The following is a 14034-nucleotide window of genomic DNA, read 5'->3' on the forward strand; positions in this document are numbered from 1 at the left end:
AACCAAGGATACAGATAGCGGTGTTATCTTTGGAAGAAATTAGGCAAAGCATCCTTTGTGATGGAATCAGAAGGGGGAAAGATGAAGAACATGCAGATAATATAGGGGGTAGAGTTTGTGACTGATGGTAGCTATTTTCTCTGTAAGGTAGGAGGCTAGGCCATCTGCTTAAAATGATTGGGCAAGTCCAGCTAAGTGATTTCAGGAAGAATGATAAAGGTTTGTAACAGTTACTATATAAATAAATACAGTTATTTGCTTAAGATGAGATTACTGGATAATTCTAACAATGCACAGATTGTGAGAATAAATTCATTCATTTGAGATTAATGAGAGCCAACTCATTGGAAAAGACCCTGATGCTGGGAAAGATTGAAAGCAAAAGGAGAAGGGGGCAGCAGAAGGTGAAATGGTTAGATAGTATCATCAACACACTGGACATCAATTTGAGCAAATTCTGGGAGATAGTGGAGGACAGAGTGTGCTGCAATCCTTGGGTCACAAAGAGTCGGACACGAATTAATGACTGAACAACAACAACAATAAATGAATAAATTTATTTATTTGAATTTTAAAGAAAAATTTGCAAAACATAAACCACTGGATACATTCAATTTTAATAAGATTAAGGTTTAAACTTAAAACCTGCATATGAATATTTTCTCAGATTATTTAGAACAAAATTGGCTATCTGCTCTAAAATTATGCAATTATATTATAAAGTTTTAGATATTACAGGTGTCTTTCTCCATGAACTCTTTTTCCCTTCCAGTTTTATTGACACACAGCACTACTGTGTATTTTTAAAATGTACTTCATCATTTGTATAAAATTATGGGGGAAAAAAACTGTCCTTAATTCTTTGATTCAGCTAACAAGTCTTAAATAATGCATTTTTATGAAGAAAGCATAAGTGAATAAATCCTATGTGAATACTTGAGTAGACTTTATAGACTGAAAGACTCTGAATATGTAGATTTTCATAATGTTGAACATAAAGAAGACTTGTATGGCGATACAAACTGTTTGCTTGGTTTTTAAATATACTGTCAATGTATCTACTTTTGCTTAATCACTTTTTTCCAGATATAACCTTGGACATGCCTTCCCTCATTCCTCCAAGGAACTTTTATTGAACACTTTTATTTATTTATTTTTTTAATTTTATTTTATTTTTAAACTTTACATAATTGTATTAGTTTTGCCAAATATCAAAATGAATCCACCACAGGTATATCTGTGTTCCCCATCCTGAACCCTCCTCCCTCCTCCCTCCCCATACCTTCCCTCTGGGTCATCCCAGTGCACCAGCCCCAAACATCCAGTATCGTGCATCGAACCTGGACTGGTGACTCGTTTCATATATGATATTATACATGTTTCAATGCCATTCTCCCAATTCTCCCCACCCTCTCCCTCTCCCACAGAGTCCATAAGACTGATCTATACATCAGTGTCTCTTTTGCTGTCTCATATACAGGGTTATTGTTACCATCTTTCTAAATTCCATATATATGCGTTAGTATACTGTATTGGTGTTCTTCTTTCTGGCTTACTTCACTCTGTATAATAGGTTCCAGTTTCATCCACCTCATTAGAACTGATTCAAATGTATTCTTTTTAATGGCTGAGTAATACTCCATTGTGTATATGTACCACAGCTTTCTTATCCATTCATCTGCTGATGGACATCTAGGTTGCTTCCATGTCCTGGCTATTATAAACAGTGCTGCAATGAACATTGGGGTACACGTGTCTCTTTCCCTTCTGGTTTCCTCAGTGTGTATGCCCAGCAGTGGGATTGCTGGATCATAAGGTAGTTCTATTTCCAGTTTTTTAAGGAATCTCCACACTGTTCTCCATAGTGGCTGTACTAGTTTGCATTCCCACCAACAGGGTAAGAGGGTTCCCTTTTCTCCACACCCTCTCCAGCATTTATTGCTTGTAGACTTTTGGATCGCAGCCATTCTGACTGGCGTGAAGTGGTACCTCATAGTGGTTTTGATTTGCATTTCTCTGATAATGAGTGATGTTGAGCATCTTTTCATGTGTTTGTTAGCCATCTGTATGTCTTCTTTGGAGAACTGTCTATTTAGTTCCTTGGCCCATTTTTTGATTGGGTCATTTATTTTTCTGGAGTTGAGCTGTAGGAGTTGCTTGTATATTTTTGAGATTAGTTGTTTGTCAGTTGCTTCATTTGCTATTATTCTCTCCCATTCTGAAGGCTGCCTTTTCACCTTGCTAATAGTTTCCTTTGATGTGCAGAAGCTTTTAAGTTTAATTAGGTCCCATTTGTTTATTTTTGCTTTTATTTCCAGTATTCTGGGAGGTGGGTCATAGAGGATCCTGCTGTGATGTATGTCAGAGAGTGTTTTGCCTATGTTCTCCTCTAGGAGTTTTATAGTTTCTGGTCTTATGTTGAGATCTTTAATCCATTTTGAGTTTATTTTTGTGTATGGTGTTAGAAAGTGTTCTAGTTTCATTCTTTTACAAGTGGTTGACCAGTTTTCCCAGCACCACTTGTTAAAGAGATTGTCTTTAATCCATTGTATATTCTTGCCTCCTTTGTCAAAGATAAGGTGTCCATATGTGCGTGGATTTATCTCTGGGCTTTCTATTTTGTTCCACTGATCAATATTTCTGTCTTTGTGCCAGTACCATACTGTCTTGATAACTGTGGCTTTGTAGTAGAGCCTGAAGTCAGGTAGGTTGATTCCTCCAGTTACATTCTTCTTTCTCAAGATCGCTTTGGCTATTCGAGGTTTTTTGTATTTCCATACAAATTGTGAAATTATTTGTTCTAGCTCTGTGAAGAATACCATTGGTAGCCTGATAGGGATGGCATTGAATCTATAAATTGCTTTGGGTAGTATACTCATTTTCACTATATTGATTCTTCCAATCCATGAACATGGTATATTTCTCCATCTATTAGTGTCCTCTTTGATTTCTTTCACCAGTGTTTTATAGTTTTCTATATATAGGTCTTTAGTTTCTTTAGGTAGATATATTTCTAAGTATTTTATTCTTTCTGTTGCAATGGTGAATGGAATTGTTTCCTTAATTTCTCTTTCTGTTTTCTCATTATTGAACACTTTTAGAGCACTGGGGACATAGTGAAGACCAGGATGGCATACTTTTCCTGACTTCATAGAGATGAATAAATGAATATGTTCTTTAGCCTTACCATGAGCTCATCCCAAATTTTCTCCATGAATCACAGACTCCTCCCTCTTCACAATTTTGTTAAGGGTCCCTGCTGAATTGGGCTCACCAGTTAATTGTGTGTTATCTCATTTTGTCATGATCATATGTGTGATTTTTTTTTTGGACCATGCTGTGTGGCTTGCAGGACCAGGGTTCAAACCATACTTTCTGCAATGGAAACATGGAGTCTTGACCACTGGACCACCAAGGAATCCTCACATTTGACTTTTTAAATACAATGATCTGCAGTATACATAAACTTTGGGGCTACTCTCCACTAGGCTGGGACAATTCAGAGGTAATGCAATAAAGGTCATTATCTGTGGAAATCCCTTTCATTATCATTTTGTTATGATTTATATTGTGGTGGATTCTCTTTTTAAGGGAAGAAGCTCCCCCAGGGAGATACTATATGTATCTTAGCTTTAAGCACTTATTTTTCCCCTTGATATAGAGTGGCTCTGGAATTTCATGCTTCAGATAGGAGTTGAAAGTTTTAATTTATAATTTTATTATTATAGAGCAGTGAGTTGAGATGAGGGAATCTATTTTTCAGTCACCATGTGATGGTTAATATTTCCTACTGTAAAAAGCCATATTTGCCAAGATAATTTAATTTTACAATATTTACTTTTTGTCATGGAATTAAAAATAAGCCATAGACTAAAAGGTCCTTTCATATTTATAATTGAAGTAAGTAAATTCTTTTCTGGCAAATGTTACAAATTATTTTTTAAATTGTGATAAAAACACAAAACTTGAGATCTATTCTTTTTACAGACTTTTAAGTGTATAATGCAGGATTTTAACTATAAGCATGATATTATATTAAAGTGAAAATCACTCAGTTGTCTCTGACTCTTTGCGACCCCATGGACTATACAGTCCATGGAATTCTCCAGGCCAGAATACTGGAGTGGGTAGACTTTCCCTTCTCCAGGGATCTTCCCAACCCAGGGATTGAACCCAGGTCTCCAGCATTGCAGGCAGATTCTTTACCAGCTGAGCCACAAGGGAATCCTACTGGAGTGGGTAGCCTATCCCTTCTCCATCAGATCTTTCCAACCCAGGAATTGAACTGGGTGCTCCTGCATTGCGGGTAGATTCCTTACCAAATGAGCTATCAGGGAAGCCCATGATATTATATAGTGGATCTTTAAATCCATTGAACAGCAATTCCCATTTTCCCCTGCCACCAGTCCATGGCAACCACCATTCTTCCTTCTGTTTCTGTGAGTTTGACTAATTTAGATAGTCATATAAGTGACTCCTTGGTAAAGAATTCACCTGCAATGCAGGAGCACCCGGTTTGATTCCTGGGTTGGAAAGATCCGATGGAGAAGAGATAGGCTACCCTCTCCAGTATTCTTGGGCTTCCCTTGTGGCTTAGCTGGTAAAGAATCCACCTGCAATGCGGAAGACCTGGGTTTGATCCCTGGGTTGGGAAGGTGCCCTGGAAGAGGGCATGGCAACCCACTGCAGTCTATTTGTTGCCATCTCTTCCCGTTGAATGCTTCATGCATTTTATATTACTCCCTATAGATTTTCAAGCATGTACTACACACTAATTCTAGTTTATCTTTCTTCTCCAATGACCAGTGTGTTTTCTTTTTCTCCTTTATCTGACCCTCTCTTTCTTCTTTTTGGAATAATTGCTCACTGTTTACAAGGAGTGCCTTGAATGTTAAATCTATAATTCAAGCACTGATTTTTAAATGGAATCCAAGAGTTGTATTTGAGGCTGGTCCAATGGTGTATCTGCCATATGCCATTGAGATAATCCATTGTTTATCACTGTTTTATTTTGTTTTTATACAGTTTTGTACTACTTGGGTGTGATATGGCACTGTTAGCTTATCCAGTTCGAAATTAACCATACCAGCTGGAGAAGTGTAATTTAGAGGGGTAGCACATGGATATGTGAATGATGACATCTTGAGTGTGTTCTGAGGGTGTATCTTATGTTTCTGTATATCCTAGTTTCACCCAAATAAAGCATGAAAATTAGTATACATATCCATACCTGCTCCCGTACATATGCATAAAAATGTTTGCAGTGTTTAGGTTTCACTGAAATGTCAAGAAAATGAAAACAATAGTATATGGAATTCCTTTAAATCATAGCAAGTGTATGGTATTTAAATATATTCAAGCATAGAATGGTATCTAAATAATATCTGGGTGGTTATTTCCAATATTCTTTTCCACAGTTTTGCCTCATTTTGCTGTCAATTGTTTCTCTGCCTCCTTCCTTTCATTTTTCCTTCCTTATTCTCCTTCATTTACAAATATTTACTGAACATCAACTGTGACCCAGAAATTTCTATGATGAATACAATAGTCAAGGAAATGTTTTCTAGATGGGACACACATATCAAAGCACATGCCTAATGAAAGATCTGATTTTTAATAGTAATAAGTTTTATAGAGAAAAGTTGTTGTATGATAGAGATAGATGGATGACACTGGAATAATTACTTTCCTATAGAAAGTCAAATAAGATACCTCTAAGGAGGTAGCATTTGAGTTGACATCTAAATGATAAAAGCCACCCAACCACAGTGGGACTCGGGGCTCGGTATTCTATACAAACAGCGTCTGTGAACTTTTGTGGGGTGTAAGGAACATAAAACAATCCAGGAACAGTTACTGAGGGAGAAGCAGAAGGACAAGAGTTCAGAGAGGTAGGCAGAGTTCATTCACATATGGTGACGAAGGTCATGGGGAATGGGTTAGGTTTTATTTCAACTGTAACAGGAAACTATTGGAAAGTTTTAGGCAGGAAAGTGATAAGGTTGACTTGCATCTTAAGAAGATCCTTATGGCTGCTGCATACCAAATGATAAGGGCAAAGAATGGAAGCAAGAACTGGGAACATTGAAATGCCTTGTCCTAGACTACAAAGTGAATCATAGAACTAGAACTTTTTCTTCCTGACTCAAAGTCCAGTTCTCTGTATTATTACCTTGTGACCTCATCATTTTATACTTATTTTTCTATTGTCTTGTCCTCCAGACAAGATCTTCTTTCCTCTCTTCTCAACTCTTCTAGCAGTTACTCAATTACCCTTTAATTTATTTTTCTTGACCTTGCCTAATTATAGAAGCATGTTATACTGTTTCTATTAAGGTATGCCCTTTAGTAAGGGTATGTTTTTTGCATCTGTTGTATCTTTAATTAAATGTAAAAATATGGTTCTAGGATAAAACTGAACAGATTAATACTCTTCCTGCTAATAGAGAACACTGAGAAATAGGGCAGTCATAGAGAAACACTAATTTTTAGTGCTTACAAGTGCTCTATATCAATGGCATCCACTGATTCTATTTAATTTTTCCAGGGAAAAATGATTACTTTTATAAAATAACTCTTGTCTAGAGAAATGTGGCATAATACATGTATAGTTTAAAAAGTAGAAATTTTAGATGAAAATAGATATTATGTAGCCATCTTATTTTAAAGTAGAACAGAATAAAACTTCTGCCAATATCCACAGTAAAAAAATTAATTTTCCCCCTTATTTTGTTTATCCATTTAGTTCTTAATTCAGCAAGTCTTTATAGGGTAATTTGTGTGTGCGACAGATGAAAGCTCTCACCTATCTTTGACTTCTGAAGTGCTAATCTTTCTTAGTTTGTCCATTTCTTATTTTTATGGATAATTTCCTTTCTTGATTTAGGTATTCTTACAATTTAGTTATGGTGTTCTTGCATAGCTCTGCCAGAGTGAAGATTTTCATCATGTTTCTCTCTTGTCAATTCCTTTCGAATACTTCCCTGAGTCCTTATCCCCCACACTCTTCTGTTACAACCGCTTGGTCTTGCCTTCATATTCTAGCCCCACACATTCTCAGTAACTTGATCTACCTTTAATCAGGATACATAAGGGATCTTTTTTGAGTAACGTGCAGGAACTGTTAGTTCCTTCAGTCCTGTCCGACTCTTTGTGACCCCAGGGACTGTAGCCCACCAGGCTCCTCTGTCCATGGATTTATCCAGGCAAGAATACTGGAGTGGGTTGCCATTCCCTTCTCCAGGGGATCTTCCTGACCCAGGGATTGAACTTGAGTCTCCCACATTGCAGGCAAACTCTACCAACTGAGTCATCAGGGAAGGACACAATGTTAAATGCCAGTCTTACTGTTAGTTCTGCTTGTGATTCCTTTGTTTTCAAGTTGTAATGATAATGCTTCTTCCAGTCACTGGTTCTGGACTTGAAATCCCTTTTTCTCTCTGATAAGGACACTACATTAGAATCCTACCCATGACCCATAATTTCACATCTGGGTCAGACTTCTCTGCACATTCCTTTCATCAGACACTTCTGTCTTGCATTCACTTCATCTCATAGGACATCATCCAGGTGTTGGGACAGTACTTCCTGCCTATGTAACCCAAGAGAGATTCCAACATCTTTTCTGTGATCTGTCACTTACTCAAAGGAACTCACTATAATCCGCTGGTTTTCCAGTCCCTCCAGATGGCGCTAGTGGTAAAGTACTCGCTTGCCAATGCTGGAGACATAAGACACACAGGTTCGATTCCTGGGTTGGAAAGATCCCCTGGAGAAGGGCATGGCAACCCACTCCAGTATTCTGGCCTGGAGAATCCCATGGACAGAGGATCCTGGTGGGCTACAGTCCGTAGGGTCACAAAGAGTCTCAGATGACTGAAGCAACTTAGCACACACACATATACACACTGGCATTTCTAAGATCACAAATAAGTTCCTATTTGGCATATTCAATGGGCATTCATCAGGGGTCCCACTCTGTTCTGATTTTTTGCATACTTGTCTTCTCTAACCCGTGTTTTGCTGGTTCTCCTCTCTTCCTTGCTTCTTCCATGGACTTCTTCCATATGACTCATCCTTTAAAGTCAGTGTTTCTCAGGATTCTATCACTGAATCATTTGTCATTTCAAATACCTAGTGGGAAATCTTGTCCTCTCTCTTATTTCAACCCATACACCCCAGCCTTAATCCTCATGCTCTAGATTCATATATCCAGTTTTCTGTCAACCACTCATCAGCTTCTTGATGCTATTTCAGAAACTGAATGTGTCAGCTTCTCTCAAAATTTCTCCTTTTTCTAAATTTCCTGTTTAATTAACATCCTCTTCCACAGTTCTGTATCTACACAGTGATGGGTTCTGATAATTTTAATGCCTAAGTACTTCTTGCCATTTTCAGATCCTTCCTTTTGTCTCCACTACCTCAATTCTGACTAGACCATCAACGTGGAAAGAAAGCGATAAGTGTTAATTGCTCAGTTGTGTCTGACGCTTTGTGATCCCATGGACTGTAGCCCGCCAGGCTCCTCTGTCCATGGGATTCTCCAGGCAAGAATACTGGAGTGAGTTGCCATTTCCTCCTCCAGAGGATCTTTCCAACCCAGGGATTGAAATGATCTCCTTACTCGTCTTCCTGCCTCTAATTTATCACCTTCAAGCCCATCCTCTAAAGAACTGATGCAAAACACTATTTAAGATGTCAATAACACTAAATAAAGCTGTTCTTCATTATCTACAGACTAAATTTCAAACTCCTTTGATAATACATACAAGTTATTCATGATCTTCCCTATCCAGCTTCATTGCTTACAATCACTTCCTGGAATTCTGGTTCAGCAAAACCAAATTACTTGTGATTTTCTACAACTTTTACCTCATGTTTGTGTCTTTGGTCCTGTGGTCTATTTACTTGGAGACTTCCCTTCCCTTCCCTGGCTGGTTTCCCCCTTTTATCTGCCTTTATGGACAGCCATCTGCTATTCATCTTCAGTTTAATGTCATTTCTTCTAGCATAACCACTATAACACTGGCATTCCTGTTCAGCCTCCTCCCGCCATGCTGAGTTAGATGTCCTTCAGCTCTACTCCAAGGTACTGTGTGCATGTCTGTATTGTCTTAGTTTTCTGTTTATGTGTCATAACTTATTTTGCATTCTCAATGGTACCTGGCTTACCACTAATCACAAAACATGACTCAGTAAATACTTACGTGGTGCTCAATTTTCAAGTAAGCTCTTTAAAGAGCCAAGATGAATGCTGTTACTCTCGTGGCATTAGTTTTTCCCATTCTTTATCAATTCTTTAGAAAATTCTTTCCCATTCTTATAAAATTTAGAATTTTCTAAATTCTTCACTAAATTTAGTAAGTTCAGCAGCTTACTAAATATTTTTGGAATGGTTGTATTGGGAGATTTATTTTGTTATGGAAGACAGTTTCAAAAATTTTAAATGAAACCAAATCTTTCAATTGATATAAATTTTGTCTCTTTTCTAAGTTTGTGTTTTCACCAACTATGGTTTATAAATATTCATCAAAAGACGACAATCTTCTTTTTGAAAATTATCTTAATTTCAAAGGAATTAACAGGATATACCTTTTCTTGAAATATTTATTTTTATTATTAATCATGCTACCAATTCATTGTATAATCCTAATCTTGGATAACTTTCTTAATATTTGTATTTCTTTTTTATTAACTACTAATTCCTCCTAATAATTATTAAGGCTAATAGGATATCCAACTTAGAAATTCTGTAATAGAAGCTATTTTTAATAGTATATCATGATTAATGTATACAGTGAGTATGTAAACCCTCAATTTTTAATGTGATACTATTAATTTTTTAAATATTGTTTTCAAAGCACTGTCCTTGAATGTTTTATCTATCAGTTCAGTCACTCAGTCATATCCGACTCATTGCGACCTCATGGACTGCAGCATGTCAGGCTTCCCTGCCCATCACCAACTCCCAGAGCTTGCTCAAACTTATGTCCATTGAGTCGGTGATGGACTCCAACCATCTCATCCTCTGTCGTCCCCTTCTCCTCCTGCCTTCAATCTTTCATAGTATCAGTGTTTTTTCTAACAAGTCAGTTCTTTGTTTCAGGTGGCCAAAGTATTGGAACTTCAGCTTCAGCATCAGTCCTTCCAATGAATATTCAGGACTTATTTCCTTTAGGGGTGACTGGTTGGATCCCCTTGCTATCCAAGGGACTCTCAAGAGTCTTCTCCAACACCACAGCTCAAAATCATAATTCTTTGGCTTTTAGCTTTCTTTATGGTCCAGCTCTCACATCCATATATGACTACTGGAAAAACCATAGCTTTGACTAGACGGACCTTTGTTGGCAAAGTAATGTCTCTGCTTTTTAATATGCTGTCTAGGTTGGTCATAGCTTTTCTTTCAAAGAGCAAGAGTCTTTTAATTTCATGGCAGCAGTCACCATCTGTAGTGATTTTGGAGCCCAGGAAAATAAAGTCTCTCACTGTTTCCATTGTTTCCCCATTTATTTGCCATGAAGTGATTGGACTGGATGCCATGATCTTAGTTTTATCTCTAATAATGCTTTTAATTTGATCATAGACAATAAAGTGTTACTGTCTTTATTTTACAAATGAGGTAATCCATATATGCAACCACCAAGTAAATTGGCCAAACATACCTGTCATGGACTGAATTGTGTCCCCCCTAAATTCACATATTGGTGCCTTAACCTCAACATGACTGTATTTGGAGATAGTTTCTTCAAGGAGATAAATAAGGCCAGATGAGGTCACAAGGGTGGGTGCCTCATCCAATAGGACTGATGTCCTTATAAGATGAGGAAGAGAGCCCGGGGATGTATGCACACAGAAAAAAGATCACGTGAGAACACAGCAAGCAGGTGCCCATCAGCAAGCCATGGAGAGAGAGCTCACCAGAAACCAACCCTGCTGGCAGCATGATCGTGGTCTTCCAGCCACTAGAATGGTGAGAAAATAAATTTCTGTTGTTTAAAACACTCAGAATATCCTGTGGTATTCTGTTATAGCAGGTATGCAGTCTAATATAATGTCCAACTGCAAGTAGCAGAGTGAAATTAAACCCATACAAGCTGGCTTCAAGCCCATTCTCAACTATTACACTGATTTATGAATTTGCCTTGACTCCTAGTTCAACTAAAAAACGTATATAATGACTATTTGTTAATATACTTAGTTGCTTAACTTCATGAATATTTTCTCTTCAATAATTATTTAATGTTTCTTAGAAATCAATTTTGGATGATTTATGAAGTTTTTTAAAAGATAGCCATGCCCTTCTAACCTAAGAATGTATATACGCTTTGATCTTACATTTAAAATTAAATCCTTAATAGGTAATCCAAAAATTTGGAAAAAAAGAATATTTAATTGCCTAAATCATTAAAAAAATATATTGATATAATGTAACTATTAAGAACCAATTTTGCAGACTATTTTATGATATGAGAGATGTTTTCAATTTTGAATATAAAAGGTTGTAATATTATGTACATAGAACCATCCCAACTTTGTTAAATTAGGTACTTACATTAGTACCTATGCATATTAATTCTAACACACATATACTATGCATATAAATATGTACATGTACCCATACATCTATACATAGATGCATAGTAAAAAGAATGATGGAAATATACCAACATATTAACATATGGTTATCTCTGGTGGTGGATTATAGGTGATTTTTATTTTTCTTCTTTATATACAGTTTATATTTCTCATTGAACATAGGTAACGTGTCTATATTTTTTTCCTTCAAAATTTCAAGTTATATGACTAGGAAACCATTAACGACAAATTCAGCAGCTTTCTTGAGCTGATTTTGCATTCATCCAACTAGACCACTTAGTTTACTTTCAAAAAGCCTCAAGTTGCTCTAGGTTCTCAAGTTCTGGAGAACAGGTAGATCTTTAATATCTCCAATGAAGACTTTTCAAAACTCAAGCAAACGGAGCACTTCAGTACTATTTTCTTCTTCAAGCTGTGCTGACTATAGGCGACAGAGTCACCCAGTGCTAACTACTTGGAAGAGCATTCTGATAACCAGAGGCCAAGAGGAACTTAAATTATGGATGCCTGTGAAAGCCTGTTTTCTTTTATTTATTTATTTTTTGGTCTTATTCCCTCTGAGTCTGATGATGTTAGCCATTTAACATAATAGACCAAATATCTATTACTTGGATATTTAGGATTAAATTTGGGTATTTGGGTTAATTATTTGGATAAAGTATCTATGGAAGAATAAAAAATATATTGCACTTAAGAGGTTAAGAATAATTTCTCTTTTCATGGTTCTTAATTATAGAAAACAAATTTTGTACAGTTTTGTTGAATATGTTCTCTAAGGACAATATGAAAGTGAATATTTCACTCCTTGCTTCTTCTGTACAGTGTGTATGTATAAGTACATAGGTTTTTAAAGTTAATTCTACACAATATTGCTTGAACAAACTTACCTTTGTCTCTGCTCATCTCCAACATTTTAAATTCACAACCTTTAATGCTATTTTACTGTAGTTTTTTTTTTTTTAATTCCAGAGTACTGTAAAAAAGAGAGTAAGAAACATTAAGCCAACAACAATAATAATAATAATAATATAGGCCGCCAGGAGGAGCAGGAGGATGAGCGCCGAGTATGGGCCGCTGTAGCAGGGGGGCCCGCGGGGCAGGAGTCCTGGGTACAAGAAGTCCAGAAGTCACAGCCGGCGCAAAGAAACTTACTCCATGTACATCTACAAGGTGCTGAAGCAGGTGCAGCCCAAATCGGCATCTCCTCCAAGGCCATGAGCTTCATGAACTCGTTCGTGAACGATGTGTTTGAGCGGCTGGCAGGCGAGGGCGCCTGGCTGGCCCAGTACTCGGCCGAACCACACTGACTTCCCGGGAGGTCCAGGCGGCCGAGCATCTGCGGCTGCCTGGGGAGCTGGCCAAGCACGCAATGTCCGAGGGTACCAAGGCTGTGACCAAGTACACCAGCTCCTGGTGACCCGGGGCCCGACCTTAATAAAGGCTGAACTGCTCAAAAATAATAATAATAATATAAAAAAGAGGAAGGAAATGAAAATAGGTTTGAGAGAAAACAGAGTGTGAGTATGGGATGGGTGAGTGTAATAATCCAGTTCTGTAACTGTGTGATTCAATATAATATGTACAGGTGATTGGAAATCATGTATATGTATTAACCAGGAAAATTCAATACTGATAGGGGATCAGTCATCTAGCCTCTCTGCCTTTTCCTCCCAGTAGGTGCATATATCTGGAGAGTTTTATTGAGAGAGAGAGTAAAAGAGGGAGAGAAAGCAAAAGAGACAGAAAGCCATCCACCTTCTAATACTCTTTGTTTTTAAGTATTCTAATGATGACACTTACATAAAGTAAAAAAAAAAAAAATCAGAGAATGAAACGGGAATCATGAGATCATTCAACCGTTTCATAGCTCAGTTATATAAGTGGGTTCTCTTCTCAAATTACTTGACTAGGGAAAATACATTCAAAAATAGCATAATGGGTCGAATCTCCTTGTGGCAAACCAAGTTAACTGCCTGATTTTGAGCTTTTTCGAAACATCAAAATAACTATATTGCTGCATATCACATTATCAGCTGAAAAATCTAACATTAAGGAGTAGCCTTTTTGAAGTGAATTTTCAGATAAAAACAAGTATTTAAATACAAGAGGATAAGAGTGATATTAGGAAATGGATACGGTCAACCTATTTTTAGTCTATTTCTTTAGTTTTATATTCAGTAGTTTAATGTATTTATTTGTGTTCCTTAGTTATTAATCACCTGTTTTTCTATATTTTGTTTAGCTATGAAGTGAAGTGAAGTGAAGTGAAAGTCACTCACTTGTGTCCGACTCTTTGCAACCCCAAGGACTATCAGTCCATGGAATTCTCTAGGCCAGAATACTTTAGTGGGTAGTCTTTCCTTTCTCCAGGGGATCTTCTCAGCCCAGGGATCAAACCCAGGTCTCCCACATTGCAGGTGGATTCTTTACCAGCTGAGC

The 14034-nt window shown here is 37.2% G+C and overlaps 1 pseudogene; it reads left to right on the top strand.

Annotated features, from left to right (window-relative positions):
• Window positions 1-12648: 12648 nt before the first annotated feature.
• LOC129644434 (histone H2B type 2-K1-like) lies at window positions 12649-13012 on the top strand (annotated as a pseudogene).
• The last annotated feature ends 1022 nt before the right edge of the window (window positions 13013-14034 follow it).

Source organism: Bubalus kerabau, chromosome 2 (genome assembly GCF_029407905.1).
Source record: "Bubalus kerabau isolate K-KA32 ecotype Philippines breed swamp buffalo chromosome 2, PCC_UOA_SB_1v2, whole genome shotgun sequence".
Lineage (NCBI taxonomy): Eukaryota > Metazoa > Chordata > Mammalia > Artiodactyla > Bovidae > Bubalus > Bubalus kerabau.